The sequence below is a fragment of the Microtus pennsylvanicus genome, chromosome X (assembly GCF_037038515.1).
Source record: "Microtus pennsylvanicus isolate mMicPen1 chromosome X, mMicPen1.hap1, whole genome shotgun sequence".
NCBI classification, from domain to species: domain Eukaryota; kingdom Metazoa; phylum Chordata; class Mammalia; order Rodentia; family Cricetidae; genus Microtus; species Microtus pennsylvanicus.
Window position 1 is genome coordinate 59,141,161 of NC_134601.1, and position 21,243 is coordinate 59,162,403.

Sequence of the window (21,243 nt, forward strand, 5' to 3'; positions counted from 1 at the left end):
TTTTCTTTGGGGTCCTTGGACATCCAAGAGCACTGTCCCTGTGGTGAAGACAATCTTTCAGTCTGGTGAGTTGGTGCCATCCCAGGGCGGGATGAAATATCCAGGAAAGGAGTACTGGACCCCTTCAGCTCCTGCTGCAGGGACTTCTTCCTTCCACATGACCCTGCCTCCCCCAAGCCTGCCTTATTGTCTGCGAAGTTCTTGGCCCAGGAACAGTGCCTACCTTTGCACTGAGGCTATCCACCCAGAAGGGAGTCCTGTCCCTGTGCTGAGGACAACTATCCAGACCTGTCCTTGCCCCAGGAACTGTTCCTGCTCCTGTACTGAGAAGATCGACTCAGAGTCAGTCACAGCATAGATTGGACCAAGACTCTCCTGGCTACATTTGAAGGAAGAGATGGGCAGGCATCAATGCAAGAATTTCTCCAACAACTGAAAAGGCAACATGGTAACACCAGATTCCAAGGATCATACAACAAGAAGAATTGAACATGCTATTCCAGAAGAAGTAGAAGAAATCGACTTTAAACATAACGTTATAAAAATAATAGAAGATCTTAAACAGCATATGAAAAACTGCTGTAAAGAAATGGAGAAGATAAACAAAAAGGTAGAAGAAATGAATAAATATCTCAAAGACACCCAAGAAAAACAAGATAAAGCAATCAAACAGTTCAAGACTTGAAAAATCAAATGGAGGCAATGAAGAAAACACAAACTGAGGGAAGGCTAGGTATGGAATCTGCTTAAAGGAACAGGAACTACAGAGACAAGCATAACCAACAGAATACAGGAGAGAGAAGAAAGAATCTCAGATACAGAAGATACTATAGAGGAAATAAACTCATTGATTAAAGAAAGTGACAAATCCAACAAATTCTTAACAGAAAACATCCAGGAAATCTGGGACATTGTGAAAAAACCAAACCTAAGAATAATAGAGGTAGAAGAAGGAGAAGAAGTACAGCACAAAGGCCCAGAAAATATATTCAACAAAATTATAAAAGAAAACTTTCCCAACCTAAAGAAGGATATTCCTATGAAGGTACAAGAAGCATACAGAACACCAAATAGACTGGTTCAAATAAAAGCATCCCCTCACCATATAATAAACAAAACACAAAACATACAGAATAAAGAATGAATATTAAGAGCTGAAAGGGAAAAAGGTCAAGTAACATATAAAAGGAAACTCATCAGAATTACACCTGGCTTCTCAATGGAAACCATGAAAGCCAGACGGTCTTGGATAGATGTGCTGCAGATACTCAGAGACCATGGACGCAAACCCAGACTACTATATCAAGCAAAGCCTGCATTCACTATCAATAGAGAAAAAAAGATATTCCAGGACAAAAACAGATTTAAATAATACATAGCCACAAACCCAGCCTTACAGAAAGTGCTAGAAGAAAAACCACAAGCCAAGGAAGCCAACATCACCCATAATAACACAAGCATTAAACAACCCTCCACCAGCACAACTCAAAGAAGGGAAACACACAAATGCTACCACCAGAAAAAATAACCAGATTTAGCAACCATTGGTCATTAATATAGCTTAATATCAATGGACTCAATTCACCTATAAAAAGGCACAGGTTAAGAGAATGGAAATGAAAGTAGGATCCAACATTCTGCTGTTTACAAGAAACACACCTCAATCTCAAAGACAGACACTACCTCAGGCTAAAGGGTTGGGGAAAGGTTTTCCAATCAAATGGACCAAAGAAACAAGCTTGTGTGGCTATACTAATAACTAAAAAATTGATTTCAAATTAAAACCAATCAGAAGAGATGGAGAGGGACACTTTATTCTCATAACAGGAACAATTCAGCAGGAGGAAGTCTCAATCATGAATGTCTGTGCCCCTAAAATAAAAGCACCCACATATGTAAAAGGAACATTACTAGAACTCACAGCATGCATCAAACCCTATACTCTAATAGTAGGAGATTTCAACCTCCTTTCTCAACAATAAACAGGTGAATCAGAGAGAAACTTAACAGATAAATAAGAGAACTAACAGAAGTAATGAACCAAATGGACTTAACAGACATCTATAGAACATTCCAGCCAAACAGAAAAGAATATACCTTTTTCTCAGCATCTCATGGAACCTTCTCTGATGTAGGTGGGTCTTCTATCTATCTGTTGCTTTCATTGGTTAATTAATAAAGAAAACTGCTTGGCCTGATAGGTCAGAACATAGGTAGGTGGGAAAGACAGAAAAGAATGCTGGGAAGAAGGCAGAGAGGCAGACACCATGGAGCCAGCCGCCAGGTCAGACATGATGAATCTTTCCCGGTAAGCCACCACCTCGTGGTGCTACACAGATTATTAGAAATGGGTTAATCAAGATGCGAGATTTATCCAATACGAGGCTAGAACTAATGGGCCAGGTAGTGTTTAAAAGAATACAGTTCCCCGGTTATTTCTGAGGCTAAGCTAACCATGCAAAAGTTGGGCGGGATAAAAGCAGGCTTGCTTGCCTCTCCACTACACTTCTCAAAAATTGATCACATAATTGGTAACAAAGCAAACATCCATAGATACAAAGGAATTGTAGTAACCACCTGTGTACTATTGGATCACCATGTAATAAAGTTAGAATTCAACAACATTTCTAACCCCAGAAAGCCTGCAAACTCATGGAAACTGAACAGTCAACTACTGAATCACCTGTGATCAAGGAATAAATGAAGAAAGAACTTAATATCTTCCTTGAACTCAATGAAAATAAAGACAACAACATACCCAAACATATGGGACACTACGAAATCAGTGCTAAGAGGAAAGTTCATAGCACTGAGTTTCCACATAAAGAAAACAAAGAAAGCACACATTACGGACTTAACAGCACACCTGAAAGTGCTAGAGAAAAAAGAAGCAGACTCACCCAGGAGGAGTAGAAGACTGGAAATAATCAATCTGAAGGCTGAAATCAACAAAATAGAAACACAGAAAACAATCAATGAAACAAAAAGATGGTTCTTAGAGAAAATCAATAAGATTGACAAACCCCTTTCCAAACTAATCAAACAGGAGAGAGAAAACATGAAAATTAATAAGATCAGAAATGAAAAGGTGGATATAACCACAAATACAGAGGAAATTCAGAGAATTATTAGAGCTTATTACAAAAGTCTGTATGCCACAAAATTGAAATGGACATTTTTTAGATAAGTACCATATAAAAAAATTAACTCAAGAACAGGTGAAGAATTTATTCATTTTATTTTATTTTGTTTTATTTTTGCTTTTTTGAGACAGGGTTTCTCTGTGGTTTTGGAGCCTGTCCTGGAACTAGCTCTGTAGACCAGGCTGGTCTCGAACTCACAGAGATCCGCCTGCCTCTGCCTCCCGAGTGCTGGGATTAAAGGCGTGCACGACCATCGCCCGGCCAGGTGAAGAATTTAAATAGACCTGTAAGTTGCAAGGAATTAAAAGCTGTCATCAAAAACTTCCCTACCAAAAAAAGCCCAGGACCAAATGGTTTCAAGCAGAATTCTACCAGAACTTCCAGGAAGACCTAATATCTATACTCCTTAATGTATTTCACAGAATAGAAACAGAAGAGTCATTGCCAAACTCCTTTTATTAATCGACATTGCCACTGACACCAAAACCACACAAACACTCAACCAAGAAAGAGAATTACAGGCCAATCTCACTCATGAACATCAACGCAAAACATTCTCAATAAAATGCTGGCAAACTGAATCCAAGAACACAACAAAAAAAAATCCATTATGATCACGTAGGCTTCATCCCAGAGATGTAGGGCAGGTTCAACATATGCAAATCTATCAATGTAATCAATCATATAAATAAACTGAAGAAACACATATAATCATTTCATTAGAGGCTGAAAAAGCATTTGACAAAATTAAACACCCCTCTATCATTTAGGTCTTGGAGAGATTAGGGATACGAGGGTATCCATAAATATATATAAATATAATATAAATATAATAAAAGCTATTTACAGCAAGCTGACAGCTAACATAAAAGTAAATGGAGAGAAACTCAAATCCATCCCACTAAAATCAGGAACACAACAAGGATGTCAACTCTCTCCACACCTCTTCAATATAGTGCTTGAAGTTCTAGCAATAGCAATAAGACAACATAAGGAGATCAAGGGGATTCGAATCGGAAAGGAAGAAGTCAAACTTTTGTTATTTGCAGAAGATATGATAGTGTACATAAGTGACCCCAAAAAGTCTACCAATGAAAACCTACAGCTGATAAACACATTTAGTAATGTGGCAGGATACCAGATCAACTCAAAAAATCAGTTGCTCTCCTATACACAAAGGATAAAGAAGCAGAGAGCCACAAATAGCATAAAGTATCTTGGGATAACTCTAACCAAGGAAGTGAAAGGTCTATTTGACAAGAACTATAAGTCTTTGAAGAAAGAAATTGAAGAGCATACCAGAAAATGGAAAGATCTCCCATGTTCTTGAAGTGGGAGGATCAACATAGTAAAAACGGCAATTCTACCAAAAGCGATCTATAGATTCAATGCAATCACCATCAAAATCCCAACAAAATCCTTTACAGACCTTGAGAGAACAGTAATTAACTTTATATGGAAAAATAAAAAACCCAGGATAGCCAAAACATCTTACACTTGTCTGAATGGCTAAAATCAAAAACTCCAATGATAGCCTATGCTGGAGAGATTGTGGAGGAAGGGAAACACTGACACATTGTTGGTGGGAATGCAAACTTGTGCAACCACTTTGAAAATCAGTGTGGCGGTTTCTCAGGAAACTGGGAGTCAACCTACCTCAGGATCCAGTAATTCCACTCTTGTGAATATGCCCAAGAGATGCCCAATCATACTGCAAAAGCATTTGTTCCACTATGTACATAGCAACACTATTTGTAATAGCCAGAACCTGGAAAAAACCTAGGTACCTCTCAATAGAAGAATGGATAAACAAGTTGTAGTACATATACACTTTAGTGTTCTACTCAGCATTAAAACTATGACATCTTGAATTTTGCATGCAAATGGATGGAAATAGAAAACACTTTACTGAGTGAAATATCCCAGGCCCATAAAGAGGATTATGGTATGTACTCACTCATAAGTGGATTCTAGCCATAAACAAAGGACATTGAGCCTATATTTCATGATCCTAGAGAAGATAAATAAGAAGGTTTATATATATATATATATATATATATATATATATATATATATATATATATATATATAGAGAGAGAGAGAGAGAGAGAGAGAGAGAGAGAGTTAGCCTCCTGGATATTGGAAGTAGACAAAATAACCTGGAAAAGTTGGGAGCAGGGAGTGAGGGTAGGTTGGGGGGAAGGGGAAATGGGGAGAGAGAAGGGAGAAAGGTAGGATGGGGAGAGCTTGGGGGAATGGAATAATTGAGATGGAGGAAGGGTGAATATGGAAGCAGGAAAGAAGATATCTTAATTAAGGGAGTCATTTTAGGCTTGGCAAGATTCTGGGCTCTAGAGGGGTCCAACGGGATTTCCTCAGATAGGTCACTGGGCAGCAGAGGAGAGGGTTCCTGAACTGGCCTTCTGCCATAGCCACACTGATAAATATCTTGCATACCACCATAGAACCTTCATTTGGTGATGGCAGGAGATAGAGACAGATACCCACCTTGGAGCACTGGACTGAGCTACCAAGGTCCGGATGAAGAACATAAGGAGGGGGAATATGAGCAAGGAAATCAGGACCATGATTGGTGTGTCCACTCATGGAGACGGTGGGAATGATCTAATGGGAGCTCACCAAGGCCAGCTTGACTGGGATTGAACGAGCATGTGATCAAACTGGACTCTGTGAATGTGGCTGACAATGAGGGATGACTGAGAATCCAATGATAATGACACTGGATTTTGATTCTACTGCATGTACTGGCATTTTGGGAGCCTAGTCTGTTTGGATGCACACCTTCTTAGACCTGGATGGAGCAGAGGGTCTTGGACTTCCCATAAAGCAGGAAACCCTGACTTCTCTTAGGATTTCAGAGTGAGGGGGAGGGAGTGTAGGGGGAGTGGGAGGGAAATGGGAAGATGGGAGGTGATGTGGGAAGGTCATTGGTTAATAAAGAAACTGCCTTGGCTTTTGATAGGACAGAAAATTAGGTCGGTGGAGTAGACAGAACAGAATGCTGGGAAGAAGGGAAGTGAGGTCAGATGCAATGAAGCTCCGACCCAAGAAGGATGTAGGCTAGAATCTTCCTGGTAAGTCACCACCTCATGGTGCTACACAGATTATTAGGTATGGGTTAATCAAGATGTGAGAGTTAGCCAAGAAGAGGCTGAAACTAATGGGCCAGGCAGTGTTTAAAAGAATATAGTTTCCATGCGATTATTTCAGGTAAAGCTAGCAGGAAGCCAGCCCACAGCTCCCTCTACAAATGGCTGCCCAATGTGGATAACTGCATCCACAGAAAGCCTGAGAAAGCTTGGGAAACAATAGAGTAAAGCATGTTTTCCTAGTAGCCGCAATTTCTTGGGTCTGCTCTGATAGAGGCAAGCAAGCGCTCTCAGCTAAGAGAGGCTTCCTGACTCAGCTTTACTTGCAAAGCTTGCAGCTCTTTTAAGAGGTCCTGCCACGAAACACTTAAACAGTGTTGATGAAAAGTGGACTGCATACTTTTTGGTTTTCAACCACAGCAGGAAAAAAGCTGCGCCATTTAAAAATGCTGGCTTTCTGGGCCGTCCTGCCAGGGCAAACTCTGACTCAGGCAGGCAGGCCGACTGACTGTGGTCTGTGAGCAGAATGCTGCAGCTTGCTTGCTGGCAGGGATGTTGAAATGCCATAGAGATGTGGCAATAAAAATGGCTACAGCTGGTACCATGAGGCTGGAAAGCTAATGAATGGGCTGGATCTAGCTTGCAAAGCCACATCTTAAATTCTCTCCATAAAGACTCATGTGGTCAGAAAAAGAGAGATATAGAGTAAAGAAAGATTCAAAGACAAAGAAAACTTCTAAATGGTTTACAGCATGTTAAAAATATATTCAGGCTAAAAATTAAAGTTCTTAAAGTAAAAGAAAGGAAGAAAGAAAGAAAGAAAGAAAGAAAGAAAGAAAGAAAGAAAGAAAGAAAGAAAGAAAGAAAGTAGTTGGTTGTGGTGGTGCACACCTTTAATCACAACACTTTGGAGGCAGAGGTAGATTGACCTCTGAGACTTCAAGGGGCAGAGGTTGATTGACCTCTGTGACTTCAAGGTGTGCCAGGACACACCTTTAATACCAATGTCTAGGAGGCAGATACAGAAGGATCTCTGAGAGTTCAAGGACAGCCTGTTCTACAGAGTTATTCCAGGACAAAGATATACAGAGAACCTGTCTCAAAAAGCAAAAGTAAAAATAAACGAAATGGAGGTTAAAATAAAGCCTCTCAAAGATGGAAAATACACAGAGAATCTTTATGCTGTATACTATTATGCTCTCTTTGAATTGTTTGAATGCTGAGGAAGGAGCAACAGCTGCTAAAAGATACTTGTTTATAAATGCTCCTGAACTAATCCAACATAGATATGTTGAAAATACTTTGACTTCAAAATTTGTATCTAAGGATATGATACTTTGGAAAAAGAGATTCTTATTTTGTTTTCACAGAGGATGAGACCCTATGGATTTCTTCTATCCAATATTGTATGATAGAGCACGCCCTCCTAAAAGGTTGCTGTGAACACCTTCAAAAACTTACTTCACTCAGCTACCGACTGAGATGAATCTAGCACACAGGTTATACCATGAAAGACCTGAATAACAGTGCCCCCATTCAGCATGAAGCAGTTTGGAGACAAATAACTGTGCCCATATTCCCAAATATTGTTTATAAATGTTCTTTTACATTTAAAGTGGGATATGATAGAGATATGAATAATTTACATTGTTATAGATTTGACTTTATTGATATAAATTTAAATACAATCTTGTTATATGTATTTCTGACCTTGACTAAGGTATTGTGATTGTGTAGTTCATGTAAAAATGTAATGTATATAGGTTGTTAATGGATAATCATTAATAATAGTCAAGCTTGTAGTCATGTTAGTTAGATTTTCTAGATGTGCATAGATATATTTTAGATAGACATTCTTCATATCTTTCAAATATTACAGAATATGACATTTAATGTTTTAATAACTTAGGGCTTTTCATGACAATGAGACACGTCTGCTCCTGGCAGCACCAATGTACTTCAAAAGGATGATGGGCATCGAAGAGGCTCCTTATGGAGGTGGTTAGCCATTTGGGCAAGAAACTGCTCTTGCCTGGACTGATGCATAGGCTGGACACAAAGAACCTGCAGACTGCTGAACTTGCCTAAAGTTGAGATGGTCTTTCAGGGTTCCTGAATTATGAAAGAGTCTGCGAGACATTCTGCAGGACACAGCAGATAGTGACTGAACTGCTTTTGAAATTGCCTGCTTCATGGAAAAGTCTGTTGGATACTATGGGCCTGTAGGATGAAGATGGGTGCCTCAATGGTACAGAGGAACTTTGGATAACTGTCCAGGCAGCGAGATGTCTCTGTGATTTCTAGAGTTTTGTAAGTTGTTTACTTCTCATATTACTATTATATCCTTCTGGAGTCTTTGATGGAGTTGAAGAATAGATAGATAGTTATAGTTATAGTTTTCCATTGTTATGATAAAAGATAAAGTAGATATAAATATTGTAACTGTAATTCTTGCTTGATAATTGTTTTGTTATATGTAATTTTGCTCTGTTAAAGTGAAAGCCTTTCCTTTTTATTTAAATAGAAAAAGGGGAAATGATGTGGGAAGGTCATTGGTTAATAAAGAAACCACCTTGGCTTTTGATAGGGCAGAAAATTAGATGGGTGGAGTAGACCGAACAGAATGCAGGGAAGAAGGGAAGTGAGGTCAGACACGATGAAGCTCCGACCCAAGATGAACGTAGGCTAGAATCTTCCTGGTAAGTCACCATCTCATGGTGCTACACAGATTATTAAATAAGGGTTAATCAAGATGTGAGAGTTAGCCAAGAAGAGGCTGTAACTAATGGGCCAGGCAGTGTTTAAAAGAATATAGCTTCTGTGTAATTTTTTCGGGTAAAGCTAGCTGGTGGCTGGGAGCTGGGCAACAGGAAGCAGCCCGCAGCTCCCTCTACAGGGAGGAGGTGGAAATTTTTAATTAATTAATAAAGGAACTGATTTGGGCCTATAGAAGAGCTATAGTGTAATATAGCTAGGTGAAGAAAACAAAACTGAATGCTGGGAGAAATAAAGGTGAAGTTAGAGAAAAGCTTACATGGTTATTTCTTTCTTTTTCTTAGTAAGTAATGAAAATGCAATGGTGTTGATATATCAGCATGTGACAAGAACAAATGAAATTTTATACACTTTTCCTATGTCCTTGCAATGCAATGTTTTCCAATTCAACACATTAAGAACATAAATACATTACTAATTGGTTGGATTTATATGCTTCTTTTCTAAAATATCTTGAACAAACATGCTTTCCTCTGTATGGTAATCACATTTTGGAGTGCCAAATATGAAGGTTTTCATGTACATATTTGCTATGCAATATTATAGCAATTATGGAAACTTTAATAGAAAATTGGCAGCACAACATTCTATCAGAATCACATATAACATGAAGGAAGAATTATGCATTTCTCCTAAATGTTTTCCTAATCTAATACAATAAAAGATAGACGCAAGCTGATGGCTCATGGCAGGTGATTGAAATTTTGAATAGGCTAGTTCAAGAATGGCTCCAGGTCAGGTGGTAGAAACTTCAGAGCAGGCTAATTCAAGGACGCAGATCAGTATAGTCCCACTCTGGAAGGTTGTATAAGAACTAAGGCTCCTGCTCTCTCTGGTTCCATGCTTCATGAACCGTCAGGATCCTCCCTGCCACAAGCTCTTTACCATGTTCTGCCTTGCTGACGTTCCAAATCAGTGCAATGAAACAAGCATGGTGAAACATCTAAATCCGGAAAACAAAATTCTTTTCCTTACTATAGTCTATTATGTCAGTCATTTTGTACAAAGACCGAAGGCAAATATCAAACAGATGTGATAGAAAGCCTCCAAGATGGTTGAACATGGAAACCTTGAATTCTGTTGAGAAGAGACTGAATGTCATAGAGTCCACTTTGTCATGAACAGAACATGTACCAAGAACAAAGGAACTAAGCCGGGCGATGGTGGCGCACGCCTTTAATCCCAGCACTCGGGAGGCAGAGGTAGGCAGATCTCTGTGAGTTCGAGACCAGCCTGGTCTACAGAGCTAGTTCCAGGACAGGCTCCAAAGCCACAGAGAAACCGTCTCGAAAAACCAAAAAAAAAAAAGAACAAAGGAAATAAAATGTGTTCCAAGAGGGTAAACAACTTCCTTCTGTGCACTAATACACTCTGGATAAACAGACAAGCCAAAGAAATATTCAGCCTCTGAGTGGCAGGTACCTTGTCTTGTTTGTCTGTTCATTTTTGTAATCCTTGGTAAATGAGTATGAAATAAAGAAAAACTGAGCCACTCCATGAGTAATGTGTGTAGATTCTTTTTCTCACTGTTAAATCCATATGGTTTCCTCTAAGATAGAACACGGCCTTAAATAGAGAAGATTAACACAACTTAGGGGATAGAAGCATTGGTTTCAATAACTACCCTCCAAAACCATATCCAGGAAAGGGTAGAGTGTCGTGTCTGGTGTCAAGTACCCACAGGTACATCTTAGTGAAGATTTCATGATGTAGAACTTTCAGCATCTTCTACCTAAAATTTAGTAGGTAAGATGAGGCATTATCAAGAACAATAGTCAAGAGACACATAAATTCTCTGAAAGTCCTGTATCTGCTTGCAATGCATTCACAATAAAAATCAGTTACATGCCTGTATTTTTTAACTATATTTTGATACAACATAAAAACCTTACATATTCAGTCTATGGGATCAAGAAAAAACAATTAATACTTAAAGGGAACATATCAAGGTGAAATGTATTGGATCATAATTTATTTTAAAAATATTTAATACTTAAAGAAAACATATCAAGGTGAAACTGTTGCAATTGTAAATTATTTTAAAAACATTTCATGAATAAAGGATATGTATCCAGGTGAAGCTGTGTTGAATCATAAATTTATCCAGGGTAAGTAAACAAATCATGTCACTCTTACCTGCCTCTCACAACATTTGTTTTAATTTTGCATGCATATTAGCCATTTTCTGCTGATCTAAACTGTTCTGGATTTGCCATCTCCCACAGAATGTGTAGGGATAGGGTAAATCACATATTTAAGCTCCACCAAGGATGGTTTTTTTTTCAAATGCTACTTTTATTGCAACACAATATACAGTACTTTAATTTCACTATGACTTAGGCAATGCCACCCTTGAGCACGCCATGTTACTTTTTTATGTTTTTTTAATTTATTTATTTATTAAAGATTTCTGTCTCTTTCCCGCCACTGCCTCCCATTTCTCTCCCCCTCCCCGAATCAAGCCCCCCCCTCATCAGCCCAAAGAGCAATCAGGGTTCCCTGCCCTGTGGGAAGTCCAAGGACCACCCACCTCCATCCAGGTCTAGTAAGGTGAGCATCCAAACTGCCGGGCAAAAATTGTGAGCATGGGGATGGGGAGAGGGGTGGGAAGGAGGTTGGGGGAAGGGGAGAGGGGGAGAGGGAGGGAGAAAGGAAGGACTGGCAAGAGCTTGGGGGGTGGGAGGGTGAAGATTGAGTAAGGGTGGATATAGGAGCAGGGAAGAAGATACCTCCATTTTAGGATTGGTGAGAGACTTGGCTCTAGAGGGGATCCCAGGTGTCCATGGGGAGGTCCCCAGCTAGGACCTTGGACAGCAGAGGAGAGGTGCCTGAACTGCCCTTGGCCCACTATCACACTGATGATTATCTCAAATATCACCATAGAATCTTCGTCCAGCGATGGAAGGAGATATAGAGACAGAGATCCTCATCAGAGCAATGGACTGAGCTCCCAAGCTCCAGTTGAAGGACAAAAGGAGGGAGAAGACAAGCATAGAAGTCGGGACCACGTGGGTTGGTCCACCAACTGAGGCAGTGTGCCTGTTCTAATGGGTCCTCACCAAATCCAGTTGGACCAGGTCTGAACGAGCATGTGATGAAACAGGACTCTCTGATTGTGGATGACAATGGGGGCTGACTGAGAAGCCATTGATAAAGGCATTGGGACTTGTTTTTATGGCATGTCCTGGCTTTTCCCTTTATTTTGATAAATAAAGCTTGCTTGATGATCAGAAAAGTAAAACAGACATACTGGCCAGCCTTACAGTGTTACAAGGCAGTGGTAACATACACCATTAATCCCAGTAGTTACACTAGTTTGCCATAAGAACTGGGCAGTGTATGCCTTTAATCCCAGTGGGATGCACTTTAATCCCAGACTTAGAAAAGAACATAAAACAGGAAGAGCCAGCTCATAAACACAGACTCATTCTCAGATTTCTGGAGGTAGGATTGCCATTTCATATTGATGTCGAGGTAAGAGCCAGTGGCTAGCTGCTTTGTTTTTCTGGTCTTCAGGTGGAACCCCAATATCTGTCTTTAAGTTTTTATTATTCATGCATCATCTGGCACACAACTTTTGTGATACAAATTTACAAAAACCTGTTTGCCTGAAGCATTTTATCTACCAGCACAGGCCAGAACTGGACCCAAGCATAGCAACCTGAATTATGGAAGAAAATTAGCACAGAAACACACAGGGTGTGTGTGTGTGTGTGTGTGTGTGTGTGTGTGTGTGTGTGTGTGACAGAATTTTCTGTCTTGCCCAGTCCAGGAGCCATTCATTGCAAAAAATACACAGAGGTCTTAATTAATTATAAATTCGTTGGCCTATTAGCTCAGGTGGTGTAGGAGGTCCTACTGTCTTTGTGTTGCTTTCATTAGTTAATAAATAAACTGTTTTGGGCTGTTGATAGGGCAGAGCTTAGGTAGGCGGGGAAAATTAAACAAAATGCTGCCATGGAGCCATTGGAGACAGATACTAGGAATTTTACCCAGTAAGCCACTGCCATGTGGCAAAACACAAATTAATAGAAACAGATTAAATCAAGATGTAAGAATTAGCCAATAAAAAAACAGAGCTAATGGGCCAAGCAGTGCTTTAATTAATGCAGTTTCTGTTTGTATATTTTGGTGCTAAGCCAGCCAGGTGGCTGGTATAAACAAGCAGCCTCTCTTTGCAACAGCTCAGGATTCTTACTAACTAATTCTTACATCTTAAATTAACCCAAAATTCTTGTCTGTGTTAGCCACATGACTCGGTACCTTTTATCAGTGAGGCATTCTTTTCTTGCTTTCTTTGTGTCTGGATGATAACTGCAGACTGAGCATTTTCTATTCTCAAAATTCTACTCTGGTAGCCCTGCCTATACTTCTTGACTGGCTATCACCCAATAAGCATTTTTTAAACCAATACAGGTGACAAATCTTTAAAGGGTACAAGACCATTATTCCATAGCACTCCCCCCTTTAAAAAAAACTCTGAATCTACTCCTCTTTGTATAGCTATTTTCCTGACCATTATCTAAAACAACTTGTAACCAACAATCGAAGCAAAGACAAACATCCATAATCCATATTGGGGGAATGTGGGCATAGTTTTATAGGCTACTTCCTGCTGATTGGGGTGCAGATAATATTATGGGGATCTAAATAAATTTTATAATCATGGGCAAGGCTTGACTGGAATATTCATTGAGGCTTTATCAGCTCAGCCAGCAGTCTTGAGGCTGTTCTAGATGTAGAACTCAGACATCTGGGCAATCCATTCCTATACGAGATTTCTCAGGGAGTCTTACTTAATGAAAAACCTGATTTTTCTTTTTTGGGGGTAGGAAATTATTATTTGCTTGTTTATTTATTTATAGTACCATAACTAATACATATTTATTCCCTCTAATTTTGCATGTGTGCTAATTAGCGTTTTAAAAAGCATAATTCAGGATAATTTTATAACACTATTTGAGAAATGGCTCTATGGTATTTTTCCCCTCTTAGAGATATTCAGAGAAAAAGTGGAGTTATTTTTTTAATTAAAATGTTTTTATTAAAAATTTCTGCCTCCTCCCCACCTCCCATTTCCCTCCCCCTCCCCCACTCCCCATGCCCCATTCCCCTCCCTCTTCCTCTCGAGTACAAAGAGTAGTCAGGGTTCCCTGCCCTGTGGGTGGTCCAAGGTCCTCCCACCTCCATCCAGGTCTAGGAAGGTGAGCATCCAAACCAGCAAGGCTCCCACAAATCCAGGACATGCAGTAGGGTCAAAACTCAGTGCCATTGTCCTTGGCTTCTCAGCAACCCTCATTGTCCATCTTCCTTGACCCAGATGTGGTTCAGCAGTTGACTGTTCAGTTTCCATAAGTTTGTCAGCTTTCTGGAGATAGCCTCATTGTTGAATTCTAACTTTAATCCATGGTGATCCGATAAAACACAGGTGGTCACTAAATTTTTTTTGTATCTGTGGAGGTTTGCTTTGTTACTGAGTATGTGGTCAATTATTGAGAAGGTTCCATGAGCTGCAGAGAAGAAGGTATATTCTTTCCTATTTGGGTGGAATGTTCTATAGATGTCTGTTAAGTCCATTTGATTCATTACCTCCATTAATTCTCATATTTTTCTATTAGGTTTCTGTCCATTGGTGAGAGAGGTGTGTTGAAGTCTTCTACTATTAGTGTGTGTGGTTTGATGTCTGCCTTGAGTTCTAATAATGTTTCTTTTACATAAGTGGGTGCTTTTATATTAGGGGCAAAGATATTCAGGATTCAGACTTCATCTTGATGAATTGTTCCTATTATGAGTATAAAATGACCATCTCTATTTCTTCTGATTGATTTTAGTTTGAAGTCAGTTTTGTTAGAAATTAATATGGCCACACCCACTTGTTTCTTAGGTCCATTTGCTTGAAAAACCTTTTCCTAATCCTTTACTCTGAGTAGATGTCTATCTTTGTGTTTGAGGTGTGTTTCTTGTAAACAGCAGAATGTTGGATCCTGTTTTCGTATCCAATCTCTTAGCCTGTGCCTTTTTATAGGTGAATTGAGTCCATTGATATTAAGTGATATTAATGACCAGTGGTTGTTGACTCCGGTTGTTATTTTTTTTATTTTTTTTGGTAATAGAGCTTGTATGTTTCCCTTCTTTGAGTTGTGCTGGTGAAGGGTCGCTACTTGTCTGAGTTATTATAGCAGTGTTGTCAATGCTGGATTCCTTGGGTTGTGATTTTCCTTTTATTACTTTCTGTAAGGCTGGGTTTGTGGCTATGTATTGTTTAAATTTGTTCTTATCCTGGAATAATTTGTTTTTCTCCATTGATAGTGAATGATAGCTTGGCTGGGTATAGTAGTCTGGGCTTGCATCCATGGTCTATTAGTTTCTGCAGTACCTCTATCCAGGACCTTCTGGCTTTCACGGTTTCCACACAGAAGTCCAGTGTAAGTCTGATAGGTTTACATTTATAAGTTACTTGAACTTTTTCCTTTGCAGCTCTTAATATTCTTTCTTTAATCTGTATGTTTTGTGTTTTAATTATTATATGACAAGGGGATTTTTTTATCCAGTCTATTTGGTGTTCTGTATTCTTCTTGAATATTCATAGGAGTATCTTTATTTATGTTGGGAAAGTTTTCTTTCATAATTTTGTTAAATAAATTTTCTGGGCCTTTGAGCTGTAATTCTTCTCCTTCTTCTATCCCTATTATTCTTAGATTTGGTCTTTTTATTTTGTCCCATATTTCCTGACTGTTTTGTGATGATAATTTGTTGGATTTGCTGTTTTCTTTGATCAGTGCGTTTATTTTCTCAATGGTGGCTTCAGAGTCTGACATTTTTTCTTCTATCTCTTGTATTCTATTAGTTATGCTTGTTTCTGTAGTCTCTGTTCATTGCCCTAGATTTTCCATATCCAGTCAACCCTCGGTTTGTGTTTTCTTCCTTGCTTCCATTTCAGTTTTCAATTCTTGAACTGTTTCCATTACCTGTTTGATTGTTTTTTTTCTTGGTTTACCAGGGTATCATTTACGTATTTATTCATTTCTTCAAACTTTTTGTTATACTTCTCATCCATAAGGGTGTTTTTTACATGCTGTGTAAGGGACTCTATCTCTTTCATAATGTCAGTTTTTTCCCCTTCTTCTGGATTGGGGTGTTCCAGACCTTCTGTCTGATCACTGGGTTCTGGTGTTTTCAAGTTGTTTTTCAGATTGGTAGAAGAATTCTTGCCTTGGCGCCTGCCCATCTCTTCCTTCAAATGCTATCCGATGGATCTTATGGAACAGGATCAGGTTCCCTTGGTAGCCAGGAACCTCGCTAACAAAGGGCCTACCTTGCTGCAGACAGGCTATTGAAGCAAAGCAATTCCCACTGGCCCCATTGCCCTCAACACCCTGTGCCAGCACCCAAACAGGCTGAGCTGGCAGATCCCGTGGCCCTGCAGAAGGGAGGAAGAAGGGAGGAGGTTCCTGCATGCAAACTGGGATGGGTTATGAAGAAAGAGGCCCCAGCAGAGGGGAGCAACCCCTGCTCAATGACCAGGGAGTGAAGGGGGTCGGGGAATGTCCCTGCTCTCTTTCCAGGCTCCTGCCGAGGGTCAAGAGCACACTCACCAACCACTCTGATGGGTCCCCCGGAACAGGATCAGGTTCCGTTGGTGGCCAGCAACCTCGCTAACAAAGGGCCTACCTTGCTGCAGACAGGCTATTGAAGCAAAGCAATTCCTGCCAGACCCGTAGCCCTCAGCACCCCGTGCCAGCACCCAAACAGGCTGAGCTGGCAGATCCTGTGACCCAGCAAAAGGGAGGAAGAAGGGAGGAGGTTCCTGGGTGCAAACTGGGGTGGGTTAGGGAGAGAGAGCAAACCTGATTTTTCTTAACCCAGAATGAATCCACAGCCTCTCATTTTCTGTGGAAACAGTAGCAAAACCTCTTCTCTCAAGTATCATATTTTTGATTTAAATTTTGAAATCAAGGCATTTTCAAACTACATAGGTTGGATTAATACAGCAGCATTTAAAATCAAATGTTTTTAGCAGTGGTTGTTCCTTCCTCAGCCATCAAACAATTCAAAGACAGCATGATAACATACAGTATCCAGATTCTTTGTGTATTTTCTGTCTTCAAGTAACTTTATTTTAAAACCTATTTTTTTATTTTTAATTTTATTTTTGGTTTTTTGAGACAGAGTTTCTCTCTGTATATTTGGCTGTCTTGGAACTCACTCTGTAGGTAACTTGGCTTCCTGATGGTCAGGACAACTTTCCTCCAGGGCTGAGCTGTCCTATTGCTGCTCCAGCCTGTAGAGCTGTACAATTGTGACTCTCTTACCCCAGAACTGTCCTATTGAGGCTCCACCCTCTCTAGAGCTGTCCTATTGTGGCTCCACCCCTCCAGACCTGTCCTATTGTGGCTCTAAGTATATCCTGGCTTCAGGATATCCCAACACCACTAGTGTACCACATTTCCCTACAATGATGAAATCATATGCACATTCAGAATATACCACCAAAATTTAAATGAATATCAACTATAAATGTTGGTGAAGTTATGAACCAAAGGAAATCCTATCTTACTCTATGTTGGGAAGTATTTTTACTCAAGCATGATTGAAAGCAATATGATTTCTCATCAAACTGTAAGACAAAACTGTGACATGATTTGGAGTTTTCATATTTGAGTTCACAGACACTAACAAAGTTTGTGTATTGACACATATATTTTCTGCACACCCATGTTCTCTCTTCACAAAATCATATATATTAGAAAGATACTAGTGTAGATGAGAGATTATGATCAAGAAATGAGACAGAGACTAGGTGCCAAGTACAAATCTGGTCTACTTATCTCTACCTATGAATCTACCTACCATCCTCTACTCTGCCTCCACCTCCTCCATTATCTCAAATGATTCAAGCCATGGCACCTGGGCACAGTCCCATCCGTGATATCCTAAGAAGCTGGATCTGTCTGGACACCAGGTGATATACTGTGTTCATTTGGGAAATGCTTTTCATGCCCAAAAGGAAACCTACCCTTGTGGGCACACAGAGGCCCACCTCCACACTTCCACACTTCCGAGAACATCAATGAAGACACCTAAAAGATGAGCTTTCTCCCTACCTCCTAGAGACAACCATGTCTATGCTCTTCCAACTCTCCCTCTCTACCAAGCCTCCTGGAGGCATCTGCTCTGAGGCTAGAAATAGAGCCCTCAGGGAGTGTGTGTGTGTGTGTGTGTGTGTGTGTGTGTGTGTGTGTGTGTTGTGGGGGTTGGTTGCAGGGATGTATGTCTGTGTTGGGGGGCCGGCTCTGAGTTCCAAGAAATGCCAGTGTGACCAATGATAATGATGGCACTGCCTCTTTCAGATGGTTCCCACAAACTACTCTCATCCATCAAAGAACACGTACAGACACCCCCTGAACCCACAAAAATGCACCATTTACTGGACCACGCCATACTTATGACCACATGAGCTGGAACTGAAGGATGGAGCCTTAAAAGTCTGCACCTACATGCCAACGTGCCATACACCCTTAACCTTGAGCTTACCAACAGAGCTGTTACACACTGTGACCTCTGAGGCACTTTTTATGGCCTCTCACAGGACTTGTCTCCTGGCCACGGATAAATTATAAACCAAACACACACACACACACACACACACACACACACACATACACACAAGAGTTTAAAGTTCAAGGAGGCCATGTGGTACCCTCTGTTAATTTCAGAGTTTTCTCTGAGTATCCTTGTAGCTGAGATGATGCCTGGACAGCGCAGAGCAGGAGAAGGGGCTTTTGGATGCCTTGATACTGTGACATCTCTCTGGGAGTTACTCAGGGTGTCCTCGGCAGGAGAAGGCAGATGTATGCCGCCTCCATGGGTGCCCCTTCTTAAAGAGAGGGGGTTTTTCAGGGAGGCAAGTGCAATGAAACCTGGTCTGGATGGTACCCACAGGCTTGTCTGGCCCCATTTGGGCAGCCTACATTCTACACCCTGATATGCCTACTCAGATTCACCCTGTGCCATCACATAGAATTGAGCTTGGTGCCCACTAGGTATGCAAAAGCAGGTGGTACATGATGATGTCCCTCAGATCCCTTGTAGGTTTCTGGGGAATTAGCTGTGAATCAGAAACCTCTTCTGGCAGGTCCCAGTCCCTGAATTGTGAGCCCAGTCCGCTCAAGGAAAAAGGCATTTCTCAGAGAAAGCAAAGGAAAGGAGGGCTCTGAAGAAAGGGAGGAGAGAGCATGGCAGGGGGGAGTTATGTGGATGACAGACATTTTGCCATAATGGTTACCTGGCCCTGAGACCCTGAGCACCTGACCAGGGATTCTGGGCAGTATTTGCGGTTTCAGTCAGGAGCTGTGTGGGCTGCTTGGGAGGCTGAGCCAAAAGCTAGTTTCCCTGGGCGGGACTGTGCACAGGACGTGGGCTGGTGGGCACCCCAAGGTTGCCAAAGGAACCCAGAGGCAGCCCAGAATGCAGAATCCCCTGCAGAGAGGTTCTCTGATCCTGCCAGACATGGCGGCCTCAGGACCTGGGAAGCTATGCTCCCAGTGCCCAGCAAAGCAAGGGCGGTGGTGCTCGGGGGAGAGGGGCCCTAGGTCCGGCTTGCTCCCACACTTCTCGTGAGTCAAGGAAACTGTGGGGGACCATCTTAGTAGCACTGGGGGCACTACTAGGGGAGCTGCCCTTTATCCAGCCCGCCTCCATGTTCAAGGAAGCAAGGTAAGCTGCTGGCAAGATTGGCAAAACAATTCCGCTTAATGGCAGTAGTGCACCGAGAATGCCAACTGTTGCGGAGCACGGGTACACTCCCTCCGCCCTTTCCAAAGAGAAAAAAATAAAAAGCCAAGCCCAGTTAGTCGTCTTGGCTACCGCAGACCAACCCACTGGGCCAGGCCTGGCCAGAGATGGGTGTCTAGGCCTGCTGCAGGGGATCCAAGGGCCTGTGGACTCTGAGGGGTGGAGGAGTTCTGTGCGGAGATGGGCTTCATGGACCTCAAAGGCTTCTCCACCACACTGCTTTGAGACACTGGGCTTTGTGCTTAGGCCAGCCCCCCAAGGCTCAGCATTTTTTTCCAGGGGAACTCTGCTCGCCAACCTGCAGGCCACTACAACCACTGCATGCCAATCTGGACCATGGGGGAGGAGCCTCAGAATCAAATTCCAATTTATGGACTTGAGAACATGGAGCACAGGGTCACCACCTAGCTGTGCAGCCAGAGTATTCTGAGAGCCGCCCCCACCCCTGTTATAGATCCAGCATCACCTTCCTTGACCCTGTCTCCCTGTGTGAACACGAAGGCTGCCAGGTTGGCCTTGGGTCTGCTGACACCTTAAATTAAACCTGGGTAAAAACCAAGCTTCCAGGTCAAGGTGGCCAGCCAAGAAGGGGCTTGCCTCCCAGGCTGACCCCAAGCTCCTAGGGCAGCACCTAGGGACTGGTGGACCCAGTCTGCGAATTAGGGCCCCGAAGGAAGATGCGCAGATGCCCTGGAGCAGACCACCACCAACCTGAGTGGGGCCGCAGCCCCAGCACTGGCTTCCCACCTGGCAGAAGGCGACAATGGGATGGATGGGCACAAGGCAATGAGCAGGCAGCTCTGTGCATTCATGAGGTCTCCAGTTTCGCTGACCTGAGCCCTGAGTCCTGATGGAGGAAGGGTTAAAAAGTAAAGAAACTGCTTGGCCCTCATAGGTTAGTTAGAACATAGGTGGGTGGAGTAAACAGAACAGAATGCTGGGAGGAAGAGGAAGTGAGCTCAGACGCCATGCTCCCCTCTCCCGGGCAGACTCGATGAAGCTCTGACCCAGGATGGACATAAGCTAGAATCTTCCCAGTAAGCGCACCTTGGGGTGCTACACACATTATTAGAAATGGGCTAGTCCAGGTGAAAGAGTTAGCCGAGAAGAGGGTAGATATAATGGGCCAGGCAGTGCTTAAATGAATACAATTTGTGTGTCATTATTTTGGGGTATAAGCTAGCCAGGCGGCTGGGAGCAGGGTGGCAGGAATGCAACCCACAGCTCCCACAACAGAGTCCCATAGTCCCTTGGGTCCCATGCACCAATGGGAGAGGAGAAGAGCCACAGGAAACCTTGGACTTCATGCCCAAACTACCCGCCATCCTAGGGCCTAGGCATCAAGGGGACTCATTCCAGTTGTATCCACAGACCACCGGCCAGGGGCCTTCATATCCCTCCCCCAATGGGCTCAGACCTAT